At 32.4% G+C, this 10,819-nt stretch overlaps 1 long non-coding RNA gene across 1 annotated transcript; it reads right to left on the reverse strand.

Moving 5' to 3' along the window:
* Positions 1 to 7,106: 7,106 nt before the first annotated feature.
* Positions 7,107 to 8,364, reverse strand: LOC144549072 (uncharacterized). The gene is made up of 3 exons (XR_013509561.1): positions 8,116 to 8,364; positions 7,425 to 7,548; positions 7,107 to 7,333 (listed from the first exon to the last, which is right to left on the reverse strand). It is a non-coding gene; the product is annotated as an uncharacterized LOC144549072 (long non-coding RNA).
* Positions 8,365 to 10,819: the final 2,455 nt, after the last annotated feature.

Consider the following 10,819-nt stretch of genomic DNA (forward strand, 5'->3'; position numbering starts at 1 on the left):
TTAAATGTTATATATTCTCTCAGTACATCCAGGACGATATATAATTGGTTTCCTCTCTCTGTTATAATAATAATAATTATTTTAATTTATTGCTCTCCAATTTTTTTTCCAAGTAATAAAATAATATATAATGTCTTTGACTCAAACACTATTGTCCTTAATCCCAATATTTGTTTCAGTTTAGATGGCTTTCTGACCATCCAAAAACAGTAATTTTGTATCTATCTAAAAAAATAGTAAAATATTTTAAAAATATATAAAATTTGTTCTCCAAACATATTTTAATATGGAGATTATATTGAGTAGTACTAGGTTCTCCAAACATATTCTATAGTTATATTTAGTTAAATTGGATGCTTAATACTTTTACCAGTTTATTAGACAATATGTCAGGACACAAATCATCGACATTAATTAGGCCACATAAAATCAACCTCAATGACGTGTCCAGTAACTACACTTAAAGTGTTTGTTGAAATGTCGATATATATGACATGTTTGTTGAAAAGTATCCTCAATGACCCGCCGACTTGGATTTATACGGAAATTTGCTTTATGAAGATTTTAACAAATATTAAAATTTTGCATTCATTCGTTTCATTTGTTTATTCTTCAATGAAAGTATTCTTAAAAGATAAAAAGAAGAAGTGCAAACCGTTTAAATGAAGTGCAGTTAGAGAAGAAGTGAAGAACACATCCGAGAAATTTATCTTCATTAAATAGGGAATGGTCATTTATCCATTTCAACATTAATTAGGGGTCTCTATTAAAATGTGGAGAAGCAAACAAAAGAGGAAAAAAAAACACAAAGAAGGTAGAACTCGGCCTTTGACTAGAGGTGGCAAAAAAACTCGTGGTTCTATCGTAATTCGTATCTAACTCATTCGTAAATACTTTTTTTATCAATCAAATTATTAGTAAGCATTAAAGTCACTGACTTAAAAAAAAACACTTGAAAAATTATATAATTTATACTTAGATGAAAAGAAAAATTGACAATTAAATCCGAATAAAATGTCAAAAAATAACTCGTTCTTAATCGGTCAAAATAGGATAGCTACCTCACTCTAGCTGTCTAACATTAATCACCTTGGTCCACCCCAACTAGCATTTGCCCTCATGTTCAGTATTAAGTCACAGTCGCTGGATTCAAACAACGTCCTCATTGAAGTTGTAATTAATATAATACAATAAAATTGACTTCTAGTCAACAATAGGACATTAACTAAGTCTAGTTCGGATTAGGAGTATCAATGGCACCTTTTTATTCGTTTATCCAACCAGTATCGTATTCGATAAGATAAGTATAAATATATTTATATATTTTTTAAACTTATCAAATATGGGTACGGATAAATATGTTTTTTTTTATATTATCTAAACGGAAAATGATATGGATAAAGCCTATTCTAAAAAAAATTATATATATATTAATGAGCAATGAATATTGATTCTACAACTATTCTTGATAGTTGTGTTACGCTTAATGAACCGTTAAAACACGTAAATAAATTTCAGTAAATCCCAATAAACTTTTTTTTTTTTTTACTTGCATTGCAATAAAATTTAGACGTTTAAAACATATATATCTTTCTGAAATAATTAATGTGTTTTAATGTATTATTTAGTAAGTAATAATTATATTTTATTATAATAACATTATATGTTATTTACCCGCTACCGTTATGTGGTTCGACAACCATAACGGGTAAGGTTAGAGTAAGGATAAAGTAATTCTTAGTAGGTAAGGATAAAATACAAGTAAAGACAATCTGTAACAGGTACGAGTATAAAAATCCTTACACCCAATCCTTATTGTACCTGTTGACACCCCTAGTTCGGATAAAATCCAAGTTATTATCTAATAAGATTTTTTTTTTAAAATTTCAAGCTGAGATTTCAGCTCGGATCCCTAAAGTCAGTTCGGTCCAGCTCGTGACGATTTCAAGTTGAAATTTCAGCTCGGACCTCTAAAGTTAGCTCACTCGTGATTCCGACAACCCAACTCGTGACAAGTTTAAGCTAGACCCAGGTTGTAATGAGCCAACTCGTTTCCATCCCTACTTCTAACCAAGTTACTCCCACGCACGACACACCCCTTATACTCCTAGCTCTTTTTCCTTGCCAAAGACTCTACTCGGGAAACCCCCTCGCCCCCTCTTTTCTTTCTCTCTGCCTCTATTTGACATATAATATAATGACATAAAAAGTAAAGACATTTGAATCCAATTCATTATTTTTGTACATGTAAATATATATATATTTTTTTGAATTTTGTTTCTTAATAAGAATGAATTTTAATAATCTTCAGTGTAATCACCGTCGTTTATAAATTTTTTACACACTCGTCTACTAATATATTCTATTGCATCACGACGTCGCCTTTTATTCAAAAGTGTGAAGTGCAATTATAAAATTTAAATTTAAATGGATCTAATAGTTGGCAATGGAAGCGCTCGAAGCAAAAAAAGGGAAATAAAAAAAGTGATCAAATCCTAACTGTCTCCTCCCTCTACCTCTCCAGTCCGTCCTTCTCAATTCTTGAAGTTTCATTCTTGACAAGTGTATATTTCCTTTTCTCTTGTCTCTACCTTCTCGAGCGGCGAGCAGAATGAGCGAGATAAACGGGAACTGAGCAGATCAGAGCTGAGAGCGCGGTATTGTCGAAGCTGGAAGCATAAAGTCTCCATCCCAATTAGAGTGCGAAGATGAGTGGATTTGGTTATCGGAGTACGATTGCGGTCGAAAGAGTGAATTCAGTCATAGAGCAAGATGGGAATTAAGATATTATAGTGAATATGAGTGTATATAATTAGAATTAGAAGACTAGATTTCGAAATTTAGAGGGTTATTAAGAATGATTAGAGTAATTTAGATAGTTTTGTGAGAATAAAAAAATAAATCAAAAAATTAGAATCACTTAACTCGTAAATACGTTTTTTATTAATTAAATTATTATTAGGTGTTGAAGTCATTGACTTAAAAAAACACTTGAGAAATTATATAATTTATACTTAGTCGAAAAGAAAAATTGGTGAATTAAATCCGAATAAAATGTCAAAAAATAATTCGTTTTCAATCAGTCAACATAGGATAGTTGCCTCACTCTAGCTGTCTAACATTAATCAGATTGGTCCACCCCAACTACCATTTGCTCTCATATCCAGTATAAATCACAGTCAATGGATTCAAACAACGTCCACATGAAATGTCTCGTTGAAGTTGTAATTAATATAATACGACGTAATTGACTTATAGTCAATATTAGGACTTGAACTAGCTAGGTCCAGTTCGGATTAGGAGTGTCAATGGCACCCTATTCGTTTATCCAACTAGTACTGTATTCGATAAGATCTTTTTTTTTCCGTAAACTTATCTGATATGGGTACCGATAAAGCCTATTCTGTACATGTTATTCGGTCGGGTAATTCTAAAAAAAATTACTTATATTATATATATTAATGAGCAGTGAATATTAATTTGCCAACTATTCTTGATAGTTTTGTTACGCTTAATGAACCATTAAAACTTAGTAAATAAATTTTAGTAAATCCCAATAAACTTTTTATTTTTTTACTTGAATTGCAATAAAATTTAGACCTTTAAAATATATATATATATATATAGGTTGGCTAGTCTACTTACATAAGCATATGAGGGTATATGCTTATAAGTCATTTTTTCATTTTCAAAACTCAAAATGTCAATCAGAACAGTTAGATGAGATCTCTATATTGAAATGTGCTTGGACAGCAAATTTTACATTTTTCTAAATTTTTCTATTATTTATTAAGCCACATTGAAAATCGCTGATCCAACAGTCACTTCTGATTTTATTGTTTTGTTAAGGCACCGTTGGATCAACGATTTTCAAAGTAACTTAATAAATAGTAAAAAAATTCAGAAAAATGTAAAATTTGGTCTCGAAGCACATTTCAATATAGAGATCATATCTAACGGTTCAAGTCTACTTTTTGGATTTTGAAAACGAAAAAATGACATATAAGCATATACCCTCATATGCTTAGCAAATAGAGTAGCCAACCTCTCTCTCTCTATATATATATATATATATGTGTGTGTGTGTGTATATATCTGTGAAATAATTAATGTGTTTTAATGTATTATTTACTGAGTAATAATTATTTTTATTATAATAGCATTACCTGTTAGTTATCCGCTACCGTTATGTGGTCCGACAACCATAATGGTTAAGGATAGTGTAAGGATAAAATAATTCATAGTTTTTAAGAATAAATACGAGTAAGGACAAATTGTAATAGGTATGAGTATAAAAATCCTTACACCCACTAGTACAAAAAACCTCTTCACTGACTGTTCAAATATCCCTACACCGATTGTTATAGCGGCATCAGTAAAGCCGGCGCCAGTGAAGGTTACATTTTACTGACGCTTTAAAAACAGTCAGTGTTGAACACAACACTGACTCTTTTTAGAGCGTCAGTGTTGGTGTTCAACACTGACTCTTTTTCAAGCGTCAGTGTTGAACACCAACACTGACGCTCTAAAAACAGTCACTGTTGGTATTCAACACTGACGCTTGAAAAAGAGTCAGTGTTGAACACCAACACTGACTGTTTTTAGAGCGCCAGTGTTGGTGTTCAACACTGACGCTTGAAAAAGAGTCGGTGTTGATGTTAAAAACGTCAGTATAGATATTAAAAACAGTCATTGTTAGCTTTATAACTGTCAGTATTGATATAAAAATTTCGACATGGTTCTGTTTATATTTGGGCTAGCCTCCATATTTTTGCTAGCCATATATTACTATTTAACATTTATTAATGTTAAAGAATGTATCATACAAATAATTTAGACAACAAAATATATTCATTCACCAAAAAACACACAACATAATAGATTCATTCACCAAAAAACACACTATAACAAAATTTACATGACAAATATGTACAAAATATACAACTAAAATATGAACAAAACATGCAAATATAACAAAATTTACAAAGCATTACATGTCTTGTAGATAGATTAGACACCCCAGAGGAGACCCTCCATCTGGACGCTCCTGACCATCTCCTCTAGCTTCTTCATGTCAGTCTCATCATCCCATGCTTCATTAATGTGACCATCTCCTCTGCTAAAGGCCAATGACTTCAGCAGCTGAAGAGCGAGCATCATCATCCTCAAGCACCAAAATATCTCTGAGGAGAAGACAACCACGAGATCTGATGGCACCACTGACGCTCTTTCCTGCATGCTTTATCACACCTTTTAGGGCCGTCAATACAGCATCTCTAACACCACCATCAGATCCCTACAAATTAAGAGGAAGATTAGTTAAGTGTGTCAAGTAGTATAATACAGAATTATATATTCATATTAAAGATCTGAGGGCCAAGTACTTGCAAAAGTCTCTAGACAAATAGTATGGTTCTATTCTGTTTTTCTTCACCCATTATTGAATCAATGTAGTGCACCAAATTTAATTCTTCTTGACAAAACCACAACCCCAATGAGAAGTTTGCAAATATGTTTCCAGTTGTCCACTGAGGATACTTGTGATTGGTTAAGAGAGATTCAAACAAGGCAAGGGCTTTTAAGCATACAAACTGATGATATTAACATGTTTATTCAAGTAAGAAAATTGAATTTTTTTAGTTAACCTGCAACATGGCCAGAAGGTCACTAACAAGAGGATCTACCCGGGTGCTAAGTGCACTAAGCTTTCCCAGTGCATATGCAGAACTAGCACGAACAGCTCTAAAATGAAAAAAATAAAGGGTCATTAGTAATAACGCACACAATATGTTAGACGTCAGTGCTAGAATTGTCAGGCTTGCTAAGCTGTGCCGGCACAATATGTATCGTATAATACTAGTTTTCTAAACAGTAATGTGTAAAATTAAAATGAAAATAATAAAACTTCACAATAGAAAACAAGAGGGCCACGAAAGAAACAAGATTGCAGCTTTAACTTGCCAAGGGAATCTATCTCCAATTATCCTGATGAGAGGCCTAAAAAAGAAATATTACAGAGGTTGTAGTTACCTTCCAAACTTATATTGGGAGAGAAACATAAACAAATATGCATAGACTCCATTAAGGCCCTGTAAGCAGTGCATATGTTCTCTCTAAAACTGGATTCAATCCAAGTGAAACTAGAACCTAGGAAAGAAGCCACTCTATTCATGAATATATTCCCAAACAAAACTTTCCTAAATTTTTGTATGCTATACCACCAATTGGTAACTTTCAAGATAAACAACCTCGGTTCATTCATGAGTTGATTTCTCAACACCTAGTCAGTTGAAAAACTTGAACCAAGTTTCCAAAAACTGATGTAGATATATAAATGCACAACAAAAAGATAAAATACCCAGTAATGGGGACAACAAATTCTCTCAATGTTTTCTCGCTTGTCACATCAATCAACTCTCCCAATCCCTGAGCTGCTTGTTCACGTGTCTCAGCGGAACCACTAATTAAACCCTGCAATTTCAACAAAAATAATAACAAACAAAGCTGAAATGCTAACCAGAATGCAGGCATGATCATAGAATAAACCAGGACAACGTAAAGGCCCAAAATCAAATAAACAGATTGACCATGGAAATCACTATATATCACAGGTCAGCACAAAAGAAGGAAAATTGTACAAAAGATGGTACTACCATTTGTTACTCTTCACCACCACTGTCATTTAATATAGTGTACATGAAATTTGGTCGAACTTGGAATTTTTTTGGCCATTCCATCAAAAAAAATTTTGGTACCAGATATAGTTGAGAAACTGTCTAAACCAAATTTGCAACTAACCCTCCCAGATGCAATTAAGCTGATTAAGATAAAGTTTAACTAGACCTCAACTTTGAAATTAAGCTTCAATTGTCCGAAAAATAACCAAATTCAGCTTTCCAAGCAAATGCCAACAACCAAGATAAATGGAAAAAGGGTAAATGTTAGATCCATCAGACAAAGGATGAAGTTTCGCATTTGCCTCTTTCTCAATCTTCTCATTGTGCAAATGGAAGCTCAGCGATTAATTTAGTTGTGATAAGATAGTATGGCCATACAACTTCCTGGCCGCCTTCTTACACTTGTTCAAATTTTTCTCACCAAAAACTCATCAATAATTTTGTCCTCAGGAAACTTGTAGTACTTCTACAATGCATCATAAAAAAGTCATAGTAGCTTGAAAAAAATTACAAGTAATTAGACATTTTTTAAAGAAGATTTTTCTCACCAAAAACTCATTCTTGCAGAGCAACTGAGTTTCTTCGGGGCGCATCAGGATACATGTTATGGACAATCTGTGAAATGATTTTAGTGACCTTCTCGGTCTTGCCTACACCTGCATCGAAAGATTTGCAAACAGAAATAATTCCACCACTACAATCCATAATCCTCCATACACAAGCCCCTGTAGAAAAGATGAATCATACCGATGTCCGATTGGACAAACCACTGGTTTCTGACCCTCATCCAGCACCGGAATATATGTGTTCCTGCCGTGCACTCCAGAATTAGAAGATCCCTCCTTTTCCCTTCTCTTTCTGCTTGACATAGCTGCAATAATCATGATAAGCTACAGTAATTGTGTATTGTTAATCATAGGCATGATAAATGCAATATAATAGATGGTATGATTTAGATTAACATAAGTTTAATTTCTGCAACAGAAATGCCAATTTAGAAAACAAATGCATGTCTCAAATTTTAATACAATTATAAATTACTGACGGCATGTGACATGAATTTAGAAGATAATTATTTGCATATGGAGGTGGGAACATTGAAACAGAACTTTTTCTTTCAATAAAGGAACTTTGTCTTGCAAAAATCATTGATTTTTAAGGAATTCTTCATTCAATTTAGATAGAAAACATTCAAATCATACAACTGACGCATGAAGAGGTTTTTAAGGAATCTTGTCAAGCAAAAACTAGACTAGCACACAAGTAGCAACACAACACAAACATATATAGCTAATATGTAATCCAGCATATTTACAATAATGCCAATTAGTAGCGGTCAGATCCGTTTCTGATGGAGACAGATGCGTTGTATTTATTTTGGATCTGGACACATGAGGTTCAGTTTTTCGAAGCACAAAAGTAATAAGAATATTCATACCTGATTAGGATATACGAAACATCCGACACGAAAGCTTTAATCCAATGATGAGGAATTGTCGATGACACTGGGATCCTCATCAATTGAAGATTACTGGATCGTCACAAGACAATCTGGACTGTACATTTCATATCGGAGAGCCAGGATACTCTTGACCAGATGGCCATTTTGAGTTCTGTTTTATGCAGTTATCATTTAGAAACAATCCTAGACGTGCAATCTGAAAAAAATAATGGACCATATTAAACAATTTTTCATGATTGGAGAAGTTTCGCTTGATGATATAACAATCTAGGAAAAGTTTTGCTTGATGAACACTTATTCTTTTTAAAAATAATGACATGAAGCAATATTTTATTCATCTTACAAGTTGTCATGTTGTCTAAATATTTGCCGAATTTATAAAAATAATAAATTCATTAATATGATTGTAATTACCTAGTATGCATTGTATAATAATTAAGTGTGCATTATATAAAAATAATAAATTCATTAATTCGGCCATTTTTATTAATATCCCTAAAAAAATCAAAATTTTAAAAATGCCGCTGTCTCCCATTTTTTTTTAAACATGCCCTGACCGCTAGAATTACGGGCGGCCCATTCCTCTAGTGAGGCGCCCCATGGTATTTAAAAAAAAATTGGAGGATGAAGTTGATGATATAATGGGCTAGGATATAATAAATTCTTCATTTATTCATCCAATTAGGTCACTTTACTGATTTTCCCATTATATATCTAGAAATATATAATTTTTTTATAATTTTGTGATAAATTTAATTTCAGTGAATTTAATTTTTGTATGATTTTCAAGAAATTAGTTATGTTTGCCGTTTTTTCCAAGAAATTATTCTCATATTATATTTTTTCACCAAGTTTCAGGGAATAATTTTGTTTATTCCCAGACTATAGTTTCTCAAATTTTTAGAGTTCAACATATAGGTACCAAAGGTTTATTCGATGCTGATTTGTAAAAATCTGTTTTTCCAAAGGTATTAAATAGGTACCGAAGACCTTTACCTCACTTGGGTAAAAAGAAAATGCTACATATTAATAAAAAAAATCGGTCTTTTTTGTTGATGCATCTCACTGACTTACTCTAAGTAGGACCAACTTGTAATTTGCATAGTGATGAACCGAAACCACGTACAGAGGAAATAATGGTGGGATCCACAACTTTTTGGCTTCAGATTAACTCAAAAACGGTGCCTATTCGGAATAGCGCAAGAAGTCAGTATTATTTGTGCTCAGGGGCAGAGCCAGAATTTTGATCGCGGGGGAAGGGGTGCAAAAAAATATCGAATCGGGTTTAAATAGCTTATCGGATTTAAACCTATTAACTAATTGGGTACTCGATAAAAAAATAATATTTTGACTTATATTTTCCAATGCTTTAACTTGTCATTTCTAATGTTTTAACTTAAAATTCTAATTACGAATCATAATTCAAAAAAATTATTTTAATTTTAACACTACATTTCAATATGAGCCGTTCTGTTGATGTGGTGGCAAAAAAGAGCACTTAGCCTTATCAATAAAAGCCCAAAATGTGAATTGGATAATTTATGTAGGCATTATCAAGTAAGACCCAAATCCTAGTGACAATGATAGTCATGGATTAAGAATTTATAAGAATAAATAATTGCATGTCTAAATTTTATTTTGTAAAATGCAATGAACGGAGCAGAACCAGACAAATCCGGTCAGAGGAATCATAACCTTGCCGAAGAGGAAAGAGAGAGACAGATTCTATGAAAGGAAACTTAATCTTACTATAAATTAATTAAGTATAAATTAATAAAAAATAAACAATAGACAGCCCGGCCATCGGAATTTAAAATCAATTAATTGAAGTTACGACATAACAATCGTGGGTGTTATGTATCAAAATAGCTATTGGTTGTTAAATATATGTATTTTTTTGTATTTAAATGTGGCATATATGTATTATAAAGTGTAGTGTATAATGTAAGAAAAATATAAGAGTAAATGGGAGTAAGGTTGCCAAGAATATTTCCAAAATTTTAAGCACAAATATTTTGAATTTACTGTTTTGAAGAGGAAAATCAATTAATGTTTTGAATTTAACTGTGTTTTGAATCTAGCTGTGTTATATATAGTCAAAGAAGGGATAAAACAAGTACTAAAAAATTTCGAATATCCTGACAGCACTGGTTTTTGGTGAAACATTATACCAATCAACAGAAACTGCTATTAGTTTGAAGAACTCAGTCTATACATATACAATAGGAAAAGAAAACAACAACTGAAAAATTTATATTAGCATCACACTTTGAATTTAATTAAGCAAATGAGTATTCATTAACTTCATCATTTGTCACCATCAGCTGGATGGCATGAGCACATGCCCCCATACACCGCAGCTCCTGCAAATAAAAAAGAAATATGGACTAAAATTAAAAAATATTCAAGTTATAAAAAATAAAATATGTTCGGTTTTAGATATTTTACTGTGCCAGTCATGCCTGGGCCAGCGAGTATGTAATCCCTTTTGTTCTGCTCATCGTCAAAGTGCACACTCCAGTTGGTACCCTGAGCCATGTGAGAAAATCAAACCATAAGAAAATGTGAAGTAATTGAATAGTAGCACTAAATTGTGTAAATCCAATGTCACGGTCTTTCCTAGATACAGATTACAGCTCTGGATACGATATGGCCAACTGATCCAATTTTCTTCAAATAT

Source organism: Carex rostrata, chromosome 34, assembly GCF_964058835.1.
Source record: "Carex rostrata chromosome 34, lpCarRost1.2, whole genome shotgun sequence".
Taxonomy (NCBI): domain Eukaryota; kingdom Viridiplantae; phylum Streptophyta; class Magnoliopsida; order Poales; family Cyperaceae; genus Carex; species Carex rostrata.